The 15,010-nt window shown below is 38.6% G+C and overlaps 1 protein-coding gene across 2 annotated transcripts in view; it reads left to right on the top strand.

The window, feature by feature from the left end:
• Positions 1–15,010, top strand: part of GLRA2 (glycine receptor alpha 2) — a 177,992-nt gene that overhangs the window by 51,379 nt on the left and 111,603 nt on the right. The window lies entirely within an intron of this gene.

Genomic DNA, 15,010 nt, shown 5'->3' with positions numbered 1-15,010 from the left:
GCCTATGAAGATGAGAAATCAGGATGAAGATGGTTAATAAAGATAGAAGGAAGGGATACATCTGAAGTACCAAAGATAAATTCATGAATTGCCTCTACCTTATATATTTAAATAACTACTTAAACATTGGTCCACATTAAAAATATAATGTTCTCTGGTGATGTTTTAAATTTGCATTTTCTGAAACCTAAAACAAATGTAAGATAGCATTTCATCCATGAACATTCCATGCTTCCTTGGCTTTGTAGGAGCAGAAGTAAAATTAACTCCGCATGGAAACCAAAGCCTAAGGCTTTGACGCCCAAACAGAACACAAAGAGAACTACGCAGTCCATTGATTTCATAACAAGCAAGATCGCATTTTCCAGGAAGCTTCCTAAAAGACAGCAGTTTAAAAAAGAGGGGACAGTAGACTAAAACTCCACAAGTATCCTGCAGATTCCAACACTTGGTGTACTTAAGTAAAATTCAAACAAATCTTTTAAATAGGAGCTAAAAATGTTAGATCATTGTTAGAAAATTTCTATCCAGTTCGGCAGGACACAGTCTTTGCTGATGAGAAGTTGTCAAATCTATTTTTGTCCACTTCTCTTCTGATTTCTTCTTTGATATTCACTTCCCTAATACATTGGATCTTACTCTTTGTTTTCTTTTTAAGTTTTTGTTGACCTGCTACATTAAGTATTGATCATCCATGACCAAAGTATAAGCAAGGACACACACATCTTGCTTTCTACGTTCCCTTTAGAGACAGTCAAATTCTAAATTCATGTTACTTTTTTTTTTTTTTAAAGATTTTACTTATTTATTTGACAGAGAGAGATCACAAGTAGGCAGAGAGGCAGGCAGAGAGAGAAGGGGAAGCAGGCTCCCTGCTGAGCAGAGAGCCCGATGCGGGGCTTGATCTCAGGACCCGAGATCATGACCTGAGCCGAAGGCAGCGGCTTTAACCCACTGAGCCACCCAGGCGGCCCCTAAATTCATGTTACATAAAAAGGCCTAAATCCATAGTGGAATAGTGAGGTGAGCCTTGAGTATTGTATATATTATTACTCAAATAGTATTTATTGGATTGAATATAATGGATTGCAGTAAAAGTCAGGGCACCATGGCATATGGTATGCAATAAGAAAGAAAAAAGGAGAAGGTATTTTTGGAGAGGAGCAGCTTGTCTCACTTGTTCACAACGTCTTTGCTAATATTTGTTTCCTTCCTTTACTTTCTATTGCTTCTGAGAATTTTCTGCCAGCATTCTGACTTTTATAGAACCTCAGGATTCTTTTTTTAATTTGAAGGTATTATGTTGCAAAGTATCTAATCCAATACCCTTGTTTTACCAATGAGGAAGTGACTTCTTTCACCAAGTTAGGTGAGATTAAATAATGGAGCCCATAAATAGGAAAGCTAGGCCAAGAATCAAAGCTCTTGACTTCTATTTCAATGCTATCATCTCCTACCACACAGTAATTCTTCATTTGCTCCAACTCAAGTCCAAAGATAGGAACAAATACAATTCCAAAGGCAGGTCATTTTGGAACCAACCTTTTTGGGACTCATTTTTCAAAGAACTATTGGAGGAAGAAGGTAAGATTTAAGATGAAAACATAAAGTTTCTTCAAATTTTGCAAATGTCTGGAAAGACTTTAAATTCAGGGTGCAACAATTGACTTTCAGTTCAAGGTGCAACAATTTGATGCAATTTGATGGTTTTAAACAGCATATGTCACCAACATAATGTAACTACTTTCTGAAAAATTTTACTATCCCAGGGATGAAAGGGCTGAAGAGAACCATTCAAGTCATTAAGTCAACTTTCCTACCTTCAGGCAACCAGTTGAGAACTCATTTTCATCTTAAGGACCCTCAGAGAAGGAAACTTTATATTCTCTCTTTGGATCCTATAATAAGTTACTCTAACATTATGCAGAAATTCTTCCTTATATAACTTACATCACAGTTGCTACAACTTAAATCAGTAGCTTTTTCCTACATTTGTTAACATGATAAACAAATGGCTACCATTTTTGGAAGAATGGAGGGAATTACCTCACTGTTTTTACTTCCATACATTTTTGTCCCACTAGATTTAGTAGACATATGCTTGGTCATCAACACTGTGTTGCTAATTTATTTTACAGCGTGTTTCACTTCAGCACAAACATGTTCTTCATCTCCCAGTTTTCACTTTGCTGTACACTTTGGGGCTCCTACTCTGAAACTTATGATGCTGAATGCTACCCTGGTTATTTCTGATACTACAGTAGACAAGGATTTTAGAGTAAAATGCTCTCGGGCTTGAGTTTCTGGCCTCAGAATTTGCTGAATGACCTAGGGAAATGTCTTACACTCTGAATTTCTATTTCTTCATCTTTAAAAAGAGATGATTTGGTTAAGACCATTAGTAGAATGCAATATATGTTATAAGGATACAGATCAAAAGTGGAATTGCCACATACTCTAGGGCCCTCATATTTTCTTGTAATTTAATTATTGTGCTTTCTGTTCCAGGCTCTAAGACAAAGAGTAAGTTGCTCAAGACAGATCCCTACAAATTCCAGACATTAAGGATAGGACAGACCCAACAGACCCACTCCTTGAGTGTGACCCTATAGAGTAGGTGTTCTTAACCTGAGGGTTCAGTGAAAACTCTAGTAGGTCCTTGAATCTCCCTAAAGTGTATTTCTTGTACGGGGGTATTCAGCACTTCTCTTCATAATTAAACAATTCTGCTTTAATATTTATTGCATACCTACAGAATGGGTATACCTGAAGCAAAGTTGGTAAGGAAATACTGTTTGCCTTCAGTGTCTTCTTATTTGACTGACCAAGTACCAAGGGGTCTTATGCTACCCTCCAACTACACAGAGTCCTCCAAGCCATAAAAAATTATGGGATTGCTCCCCCACAGTAGTACCCCTTATCACCACGCTATCTCCTCCCCCTCATCATCAAACATTATCTGACCTGAAACTTATTCTTTTATGGTGTTGGAGGTGATTTTCTTATTAACCTCTTTTGATTCAATTCATGATTCTAGGTGTAGATGATTCAGTGTTCTACCTTCCCAGTAGTACTTGAGTTGTAATAGAGAACTCTTGGGGATTGACATGCCTCTCCCTCTGATAATAGATTAAGGCACCACTGAGAGTAGGTGGAGTGTAGATTTCTAGACAGACATCCAATGGAGCTCCCCAAATAATCCCGTCTAATGACCGACTCTACCCACACGCATAAAAGGCCAACTTTTCTCACATAACCTCCTATCTTTGACTCATCCGGAGCTTGATGCAAGAACTTCAAAAGATTCTAACTTTAGTTATGGAATGATTTTTATGGCATAGGAAAAAAGAAAATTCTCTATTTAGATGTCAGAGCTGAAAATATAATGCACAGTGAATTTAGACCTGCCTAAATGTTACCAATGGCGATAGTTGGATTATCTTACTCTCAATTTTGAGGAGACACGTAAGCCCATATTTTCTGTTAGAAGACAGCTATAAGAGCTGTGATTTCTTGTCTCTGTGCCTATTTGAACCATGTTTATCTTTCTATCCTATAATCCCGGCAAAATTACATTCTCATTTTCCAATTATGTGTCCAAATCCTCATTAGTTCTGTGACTTGACTTAATGCAGTAATTAATGACTGTAGCATAAGCGCCCACATCAGAATTAAGCAGTGAGTCTTCAGAGAAGTGCTGGGAAATGCCATGGAAACCCCAAGGATTCCATTCTTTCTAGAGTCAAGCAAGGTTGGGAGGGTAGGAAGCAGTGGTTCTCAAAAAAGACACCACTGAGGGTACAAGTATTAGAGTTTAGAAAGTGTGCCCTATATACGACAGATTCTTAAAGTGCTGGAAAGCTCTGTCAAGCTTCTGATTGGGTTCAGAAATTCACATATACTCATGGGCATAATACTGGTTCAGATACAACAGCATTAGGATTTTACCCTTGTTTTGAGGAAAAGAGGGAATTGTGCAATGAAATATGTGGCAGCTGGCATGAACACTTGTCCTTGACTGTTTACCTGATTGGACTAGCAATAGCAACCAGTAGATTTTCCTCCTTTTGGAGGTAACTTTCCACTGCATTAACATTCATCAGGGTTTGCTCTGAAGGTGATGGTGTGAAGAACAGAATGCTGAGAAGGTAGCTCAGAGCATCAGGAACTCCATACTTGTTTGCATCATTTACTGTATCCCCCAGGCTCTTAGAACTGCTTTTCGAACCCCATCAGTCATTCTGAGTCTTAGTTTCCTCATACATAACATGAGATTGAACTAGAAAAGATTAGATAAAATCTGAGGCTCCTTATAGCTCTATCATACATTTATAACTCAAAATGACCTCCTTTCCAAGCGCCTGGGTGGCTCAGTTGGTTGAGTGACTGCTTTCGGCTCAGGTTATGATCCTGGAGTCCCAGAATTGAGTCCTGCATTGGGCTCCCTGCTTGGCAGGGAGTCTGCTTCTCCCTCTGACCTCTTCTCTTTCATGCTCTCTTTCTCTCTCATTCTCTCTCTCTCTCTCTCAAATAAATAAAAATCTTAAAAAAAAAAAGATCTCCTTTCCACCCACAAAATTCCCTCTGAATGAGGAAGTAAGAGTGAGTTCTCTGTGTCCCTTAGGGTTTGGGAGTAAGCAAGAGAGGATTCTGAAGTTTAAGATGCCTATCTCAAACTACTTTTGGATTTTTTTTTTTTTTTTTTACTTTTGGATCTCTGAGTCTTTCTCTCACAAGTTAAATATCCATTTCTTGAGAAGAGGATCCTCATTTTGGAATGGGGTAGCAAATATTGGAGTACCTGTAGTTTAAGAGGCAGCCTTGTGTTCAAAATATAGTTTTCACCATGACAAATACTCAATACTAAACTCCCTATTGAGAAAGTTCCCAATTGCAAATTAGATCATTTATACCCTCTGATTCACTCAGCAGGAGTATCCATGAGATATTATTTTAGAATGTATTCATGAATTATGGGTTTATATACTTTTAGACAATTACACAAAGATGGTTGGCTGGGACAATTACTAACTAGGTATGTAGGTTAAAGGAAATTACATGGTATATTTGAGCCAGCAGAGTCAAAGGGCTAGTCTGCTATTACTCATTATCTGCATTTTCTTGTGGCTGGAAGCCAAAGGAAATTCAGAAGTCCTAGCGAGCCTGTTTAACTCATGTTGACATGGGCTCCTACCTGGTCCATACTGCTGTCCTTGAATCTCCCTGGATGGTATTAATCCCAAAATAAATGGGTATAATATCGCCATGGTCCTTATGAGACACATGAATTGCTTTAGTGCATTCTCAAAGCACATAATCCAAAAGAAAGGCAATCCATTTTAAAATGGGAAAAAATTTTACATCCTCAAAGTTCAGCAGTCTCTCCAACAAGTGTATCCTTGCTTGTGGCATTTAAAGTTACAAACCAACATCTGTACTGAAGAGAACACACTTATCACTGGACAGTCATTGAAAGACAGTTAAAGACATATATAATTACGTAAAGTTCTACACATGACACACACTCAGAGCAAGGCCATCCCATAGCTGATTGATCATTCCTTTCAAAGGACAATAAAACAAATGCTTTATTTGATATTTCACTTTAGTAGGGATATTTTGCTAAATTTTAGCAGTTAAATAAAGGATAGAAAACAGTAAATGAGGTGGGGATTACAGACAGAATGCTGTGGGGTTGGGGAAGATGTCAGTTCTGAGATCAGTTCTCAGATTTAGGAAGACTAGGAGTCAAATCCAATCTTACTAAGTGACTGTGAGAAGTCATTTAACCTTTCATTGATCTGCAGTTTTTCTCAATTCCAGATTCATACTAAATGTTCAATGAATGTCATAATAACCCCGAGGTGGCTGTAGGATGAAAGGGAGGAAAGGGGGGAGACAGCTCTCCCTATTCCCTCTAACCCAGACCCATAAACCTCTCCTTATTCAGTACGTGTTAACACTGAGGCTCCTCTCAGCTTCCATACCTAGCTTCCAGCAGATGGATATCCTCCATGCCTTGGGTTTCCTCCTTGTGAGAGGCATTTAGCTTAAAACAGAAGTGACAGATGCATTTTCTTTCAGATAATGGCTTAGATCTCCTCTCTAGCTTCTTGTTAAGAGTGAACTGAGGAACTGTGCTGGATTTCAGCATTACCTAGTCAAGGATGGAGCATCCTACCATCTGACCAGGGCTCCATTTTATCTCCAGGCTTTGCCACCAGAAACAGTGGCCAGCACTCTCCAACAGTTATCACAATAGAAGTCTTAATGAAGTAAAATACTCACAAAGTAGCAGTTTTTCTCACTGCTGTTAGCAGATACAAAGTTACTTTGGTTATCTTAAAACCCTATTTGCAGTTCCCAAGCATGTGTTCCCTTTCTCTTTTGCCAAAAGTAAAATAATCCCAAACAAAATGTTGAGAAAATTATCATACAATACTTTTAGATACCGAATGGCTAAGAAAATTGCTATGCAGCGCTCTTAGACATAAAGTGACCAAGGACAAGTCAGTTCTCATTATTCTAATGTGCAGACTTCATAACATTTTATCTTGATGAATATCTGGGTGTACAAATAAATACTTTGATATTGAAATGACATTGAAATGCTTCTGAAATGTGAAATGCAACCAACACGTGAACAGTATTAGTTGAGTCTTCGGTGCTTTGAGCTCCTCTTTCTGGTGGTGTCCAATTGAGTCCTCTCCTATTCAACACCTTCAAAACATTTTTCTTCAGGAAATATCAAAGCATTTGGAAAAATTTTAACCACAGATTTATCAGTTACTCTCCAAGTTGAATGCAGTCCATATTTGGACTTAATTAACATGGGCCAACCATATGTGTGCACATTTTTCTAAAAGGACCAGGCACAGACGGGAACAGATACTTTATTTTTGTCCCTCCCTGCTAGTGCTGCTCAATGCATATGGGTATTTTCTGTGATGCCTTTATAATGTTTGGTAAACACGGACCTTCCTAGTCAGCCACTGGCATTTAGTCAAGGGAGAGGAGTAGAACAGCCAATGAACCAACAGTGATATAAGGCACCACTTCCAAATCCTAAGGTCAACGGTGAAAAACTGGTCTTATATTTCTTTGAAATTAAGAGGATAGAGTCTAACCATACAGCTTAGATCCAGTGGGGGGTTTAGGTTCAGCCCTAGACAACACTGAAAAAACTATTTCTCTCTGGTGCCCTAGCCACACTGTTCTAAGCCATGTTTTCCATCCAGCTTCATCCTTCCATTTAATACTCTCAGGATCAAAGTCTGCTCTTGGGGATATTGGTAGGGAATTTGAGGATCCATCAACTCATATACACAAAGGAGGAAATGACTAACAGTATTTAGAACACTATTATTTCCCTATATTTGCATCTTAATAGTCATGGGAGTCTTTAGCTAAATGTCTGTTAGTTAATTATATGTAGCAGCAAAGAGTTGGAAGGTGTTTGAGCAAGGATATGTAATGGGATCTTTCTGGAACTTCTAATAATTTACACACCATGGATTTTCAATCTTTACTTATATGGAAAGCCTTTCTAGGTGCAGCCAAGCACAGCCAAGCACAGCCAAGCAAGCTGTGCTTGCCCATAGATTAGGTGACTAGCTCAGGGCTAGAGTGAGCAGGACCCTAGTCTATGCTTTCTATGATGAGTGAGTTCAAAGCAGACATTTAATTACAAAGCTTTCAGAAGATAAGTTTAAAAATTTCACCTCTTGCCTGCCTTGCCAAAGTTGGACCAATTATTTTTGCTCTTCATAGATCAAGATCCTTTTGTGGGTACCTTGGGCTTTTATTTAGGAGCATCAAATGATTATTACAAGCCCTACTTCCCTGATACACTCAAAGAGCCCTCTCAGGATCTAGGTCTATAAGGGTATCTGTTCTACCCAACCAGTGTGAGCACTGATCTAGGCCACAAGAGAGTAATTAGAAGCTTTTTACTTAATTAATTCAGTTCAGTTGTGTCTGATTGACATAATCTGGAAATATTTTTTTTTTTAAAGATTTTATTTATTTGACAGAGAGAGATCACAAGTAGACAGAGAGGCAGGCAGAGAGAGAGGGAGGGAAGCAGGCTCCCTGCCGAGCAGAGAGCCTGATGCGGGCCTCGATCCCAGGACCCTGAGATCATAACCTGAGCCGAAGGCAGCGGCTTAACCCACTGAGCCACCCAGGCGCCCGGAAATATTTTTTAAATGGGGATTTGGGAACTATTTTAAGAAGTTGAAGAATGAATTCTTGCAATAGATTCCACTGAAAGAATCTATATATAATTAATATATATTACCATATAATATATAAATAATAATAATATTAAACTATGATCTCCTTCAAAAGAGAAACTGTAATTTCAAGTGTCTGGTATGCACAGTGCCCAATAAACACTTGTCAAAAATTGCTGAATGGATGTGCTAGACTACAACCCAGGTGGACTTCTGTTTAACACTAATATCTTTTCACTGAGGACCTAGAGCTGTATCTCCTCTGTGCTCTGTGTGCCTTCCTGCCCAGTACCATGAGCTTTGTAAAATTTGTAGCTGAGGCTCATCCAATGCATACAACTTTCTTTGAAATTTCTCAGTGGCTGATTTTCAAGTCCAGAGACCAGGGACAGTGCCCTGATACACTGCCACTGCCCTGACTTGAGTTCCATTGTCTACCTTTGCAAATATGTGTGTTTTAATAGACATGGATTTGGTTTCTTCTCTGCTGTACCTGGAAACTGTCCTCCTACCCTTCTTAGCAAGTACCCCAGTTTCCTGACCACATCTACTATATTCTTTAAAAAAAAATTATTTATTTATTTGCAAGAGGAGACAGATTGAGAGAGAGAGAGAGAGCAAGAGAACACACATGCAAGCAGGGGGAAGGGCAGAGGGAAAGGGAGGAGAGCGAGAATCTCAAGCAGACTCCCCGCAGAGCACAGCCTGATGTGGGGCTCCATTCCATGACCCTACGATCACGACCTGAACCAAAATCAAAAGTCGGAGATTAACCAACTGAGCCACTCAGATGTCCCCACACCCACCATATCCTTGGTTGCCAGTGGACTAACCTTGGTTTCACAGCCATGACTTTACCAGCATGACTCTCTATTGTGACTGAGGATCATGATTAACACGTCCTGTCTCACAACCCTGGTACAATCACTTAGAACCCCACGTGGGCCTAACTGTCCTGCTCTGGTTTCAAGTAGAAGGTAATATTTCCCAAAGAAAGTGCTAACATTACTGAAAAATTGCAGACCACTTTCTCAGTCTTCCTATTTCCCTTTTAAAATTTTCTCCTTTTAATCTTTGCTGTTGACAGTAATTAAAGACATCCATAGAGACATGTGGAAGTAATGCTTCTCAAGATGTGCTCCAGGACACTAACATCAGTATTACCTGGGCTGCTTATCAAAAAGACCTGAGAACCTGGATTCAGATGCCCTTCAGATGACACTTATGCCCACCAAAGCTTAAATCCACTATGATAAAGGGTACCTTGATCAGACAACTGGCCTGGCAGTGTCTTTTAATCCACTGACTCCCTAACATTTCCTGATCCTTTCCCCCATCTGTAGGTTGTATTAATGATGTATTTTAACTTGACTTCTAACTTGCCCCCAGGTTACTTTCGCTTAAGGTCTAGGTGGCTTCAGAGGGTACTCTTGTTTGATACTAAATGCATTCTGTCAAATCTCCCTGGCATTAGAATGTCACATCGTTCAGAAATTTCAAAGTACAACTGAGAGGAGAGATTCAACAAACCTACATTTTACCATAAGGCTGTCTTTATGTTCTTGGGGATTTTGTTCTAGGATATTGGATGACTGGATTGTGTTCTAGGATATTGGATGACAAAGCCCAGTGGGGACAATTAATGTGTCACTGATATACCCAGGTAGCCAGAAAGTTCCTATTTTAAGAAGCATTATTACTGGCATTTAAAATTTTTTTTTATTATATTCAAGAATGCAAATTCACCTATAAGAAGAAATACTTTAATCTGGTCATCTTCACTTATAGTTTAGAATCATAAAAATTTTGAACAGGATAGGCTTATGGGTGGCCAGAGATTTAGTTAAGGTCAAATAGCTCTTTATGGGTAAGCTGGGTCTACCACCTAGATCCCTGGATCCCTAGTCAATGACACTCCTACTCTGTAAGGCTACCAGGAGATGCTAGAAGAGTTTTTAAAAGAATAGATCATGAGAAGTCTGGATTCCTGAAGAAAAATGAAAAGGGTATCCCTGACCAGGTACAGGGCAACTAAGGTATCTACAACTCACTCTGTTGACTTTGCAAACAAAAGAGGATGATAAACGACTAAGTTTTTTTTCCCCCACAAGGAGAAAATGTAGTAGAGTGGAAAAAAATAAATGGATCTGACATCAATTAAGTTGGGTTCAAACCTAACTTTGGTAACTTAATGGTTTTGTAGCTTTGGGAAAATGGCTTAACCTCTGAGCTTCAATTTGCTTATCTTAAAAACAAAGAGAACACCGCATTATGTGATGGTATCCCATGACTGTAAAATAATAAGAGTACTTGACCTATAGCAAGTGCTCACAGAATTATGATTATGAATACTATCATTGTCATCACTTAAATTTTTATTTTTCCTTATTAAGCATTGTAATGCTAAAAACAAAAAGCAAAAAACCCTCACCATAAGTCCTGTCCCTTCTGTGGGGTTTTGTGGTGTGCTACACAGAGTGTGCTAAACATGGTCCCTAACAGAGGAACAATAGGAATATACCAGGGACCCTTTTGCTTCTCCTGAAAAACACAAAAGTATCCTTTTGTCCTTCCTCTACAAGCAAGACAGATTCCTGTACCATTAGAATCAACTCTCCCAAAATAGTACACTAGGAATCTTTGCTTCAAGCAAGACCACTCATTAAAATTTGTATTTCTACCTGAAAATTCGTTTTTTCTTCAAATGGCTTTTTTCTCCCCTTAAGAATCTTCCACTGAGAATGAATTCCCATTTCTAACACTGAGTTCCTTATGAACCGGAAGTTGTTTCAAGAGTCAGGAGCTTTCTGTCCACTCTAACAATGGGAAGTTAAATGATAAATCAGCATCTGTCTAGCTATGTGACAATAGTCCTGGCCATGGACCCAGCTGTCTGTCCAAGGCTCAAGGACAGGTGGACTGAGCTTCCTAACTTTCCTTCAGCTTGATTTGCCGCACTTCTAATAGCCAGAGGACTTTGCCTTGTGTTCAAACAATGTTCTAATTAATAAAATCACAGTCCTGGAAAAAAAAAAAAAAAAAAAAAAAAAAAAAAAAAAGAACCACTTAGCAACTTACAGAAGGGGCAAGCTAGCTTTGCTGGCTTCCCTTGCCTGCCTTGTAATTTCACAATAGCCCTGGGCTCTGGTGACCAGGTTCCTCTCTTCTAAATCCACAGTCCTCTCCCATTTCCACAGCCTTAGGATGCTGATTCATTCATTTGTTCCACAAATATTGACTGAATACTCTGTGCCTAGCACTGTTTAAGATGGTTAAAAAAAAAAAAAAAAAAGAGTCCCCAGCTTTATGGATCTTGCATTGTTATAGGGGAGAGATACATGCAAGGGTAACTGAAACAGTTTATAATGTCTGCTTCTATCAGTCATTTAAACTTGGAGTAAGGCTTAAACCTGAGAGCGGTTTGATGGGCAGGGTGAACTGAGCAGGAGAGGAAGAATACGAAAGGGACATGAGATTTTGCAAGACTGACTTCCTGTGCTTCATTTTATTTATTTATTTATTTACTTTTGCTTTTAGTACAGAAATGGGTATGCAGCTTTCTTACTCTCAGTGAAGTAAAAGGGCCCCCGTAAGGAAACTTTATTCTTTACCTTGTGTAAACAGGAGCAGGGGCCCCCCCGAATGCATGCGTGTCAACCGCAGTGACAGTAGGGGAATGTGTAATAAAGCTTCAGGAAATGAGTTCTTTAACAAAAAACGAATGGAAAATGGGTGGCTTCAGCTCAGTGCCTTCAGGGGCAGTGGCCTTAATATTTTAGATCACGGGGAAGACGAGAGCGTATCTGACACACTGTAGGCAGTATCTGGCAGCAAAAAGCCCGAGTTTCAATTAAACTATTTAATTCTGTAAGACCCACCGAAATAGATGGAGAGCCAGAGTAAAAGAGATAAAAAATTTTTTCATGTTTTAGTATGATTTTGTGTCAGTCTTATTTGGTACTATTTCTACATCTCAGTAGAGATGTCCTTTTGGGAAAATAATATCAGTCTAATTCCCCCCTCCCCAAAATTCACATTTTTAAAATAAAAAATAGCTTAAAAAAAAAAGAAGTACAGTGGTAGTTACTTTTGGAAAGTTCTGTCCAGGCAAGAGAGCGCAGGGGAAGTTCTGGGGTAATGGGTGTATTTTAAATCTGCATCTGGATGCTTGTTAGATAGGTGGGTAAAGATGTAATATGTCATTATGCTGTAACATAAGATTGGTATGTTTTTACTGGGTTTAATGTATACTCCAATGAAAAAGGAAAAAAATAAGTAGAGGGCGAGTCTGAACTTGAGACCTGCAGATATGTGGTAAACAAGACCTCATAAATTATGGGCTCTGTGACCCATGAAGGGATTGATTAGGTCTCTACAATCTCTTCCCATTTGCTCAGCTAATGACCTGATTTAGCAAACTACGAGCCGTTAACTCTTTCTCTTTGTATTGGTGTCCATTGGGTCCCAATACAAAACCTATCAAGAAAGGAAATTAGAAAAACAAATGAGGGGGCGCCTGGGTGGCTCAGTGGTTTGGGCTGCTGCCTTCGGCTCGGGTCCTGATCTCAGGGTCCTGAGATCGAGCCCTGCATCGGGCTCTCTGCTCCGCAGGAAGCCTGCTTCCCTCTCTCTCTCTCTCTCTCTGCCTGCCTCTCTGCCTACTTGTGATCTCTATCTGTCAAATAAATAAATAAAATCTTAAAAAAAAAAGAAAAGAAAAACAAATGAGGAAGAAGGAAAATATTGGCTGAGTTCTCAGCTGAGACAGAATTCAGATAGTTTCATGCTTGTTGGGAACTTCTTTCAGTGGAGTTTTCCATACTTTTCATAGTTTTGACCCAAAGAATTCTGGGTCCCTGTAGGATTGTGAGATCTTCCACAAAGGCAGAAATAATGGTATGTGAGACCTTGTCTCCCTAAATCAATGTGATTTTTTAGTTCACTTCACAAAAAAAATAACATTAGCAAGCCATGATTAAGAATATTACATTTGGGTTGTTTCTAATAACAAATGGAATACCGTTGAATTACGTGTTGCATGCTTTTTAAAGTTGTATTCATATTCATTTCCACTATTACTATTTTCTAACTTCTCAAAAGTATGATGATGAAATTTCCAGTTTCTGGTTTTGATTCACTTAAATTATGCACATGCCCCCGATTGTTTTTGTCTGATGAACATATTTTTTATTTGATGAAAATATTTCCATTTTAAAAAAATAGGAGAGAAAAAATAGATTCTCATTGTTTTAATAACAAAAGCCTATCCATAGATCCTGCTGAGCTCTCTTCCCCCTTAATAAAGTGCCGGGTCTTAAAAAGTTTTTTTTTTTCCTTTTTTTAAATTATTATGTTAGCGATTACTAGAAAGTTTCATTTTCTTTTACTTTAAAAAAATTTTTTTAAAGATTTTATTTATTTATTTGACAGAGCAAGATCACAAGTAGGCAGAGAGGCTGGCAGAGAGTGAGAGAGGAGGAAGCAGGCTCCCCACTGAGCAGAGAGCCTAATGTGGGGTTCGATCCCAGAACCCTGGGATCATGACCTGAGCCGAAGGCAGAGGCTTTAACCCACTGAGCCACCCAATTCTTTTACTTTTACCTTAAAGCGTTCATGCCATTAATTTCAACAATATTGTGTTTTCTAAAAAAAAAAAAAAACAATAAAGTCTTTGTGATGGGAAAAAAATCTAAATATCAATATCTCCATTTATATCTTTCTCTAAAAGAACTCCATGACTGACAAAAATTATATTTCCTGTCTAAAATGTTATTTAAAAGTCAATTGTTTGAACTCAAAGCTATTTTCTTTCCTTTAGAAGCATGGTATTTGTGTTCTCAGAACAGCCCACAGAAGCTACGTAGTTTGTTTATCAAAGAAGGCAAAATACTGTATGTTTATGGCACAATTTTAATAATAATAAAAAAGGATTACTGAATAAGGTGGAATTTTATAATTTTACCTTTCAGCTATTGTTTAAAGATAGGCATGTTTAATTATGTGAAGATGGACACCTTCAAATAAATTATACTTGTCAACAGAGATAATGCCAGATAAGGAGTAAAAACGAAATATGAATCATCCCACCAAACCGAAGTACTTACTTTTAACAGAGTGTTGTTTATTTCCAAGACTGAAAGCTTGTTTTTACATAATTGGGATTACAATGCACTGCTTTGTATCTTGCTTTTCCCAGTCATTCTTGTATTTTTAACAAAATTTTGAAGACTGTCAGCATAGATTCTTCACCCAATCTCACTTCAACTCCCAAGCATTTTTTCCTTTAACATAAGTGTGCCCCTACTTCTTGTTTTGCCTTGGCTTGCATGGAATGTATGAAATAAAGCTGTGAAAGGAAAAGACAAGCGAACCGGGAGAGGAGAGCAAGAAAGAGCTTGACAGGAAGGAGAATTTAGGTACCTGTTCAAGCATCAGAGGGTTCTATACATATAAAAGATGTTGGAGAGAAAATGAACAAAATTTGGAGCAGTGAACTTTAGAGTAACGGGGATGCTAAAGTTGGAGCTAAATGGGAATAGCATCATTTTGTTCTATCCCATCCTTTGAAAAGGAGATGAATGTTTATTGGGTTTAAGGTCTTTCTTAGGGGACAGAGAGTGTTTGAGGTGATACTGGGAAGGGAACCTAGATCCGGTGATTCTCGCTTTCCTTCCTTACATTTCTGAGGTCTAGAAAAATTGAATAGGAAGAGGTGTGCATCATCTCCTTGAGGAATAAACAAGGAAATGGTGGGAAAGAGATAGCAGCTCAGCCAG

The sequence above is a fragment of the Mustela nigripes genome, chromosome X (genome assembly GCF_022355385.1).
Source record: "Mustela nigripes isolate SB6536 chromosome X, MUSNIG.SB6536, whole genome shotgun sequence".
Lineage (NCBI taxonomy): Eukaryota > Metazoa > Chordata > Mammalia > Carnivora > Mustelidae > Mustela > Mustela nigripes.
This window is presented reverse-complemented; position numbering and strand designations above follow the sequence as displayed.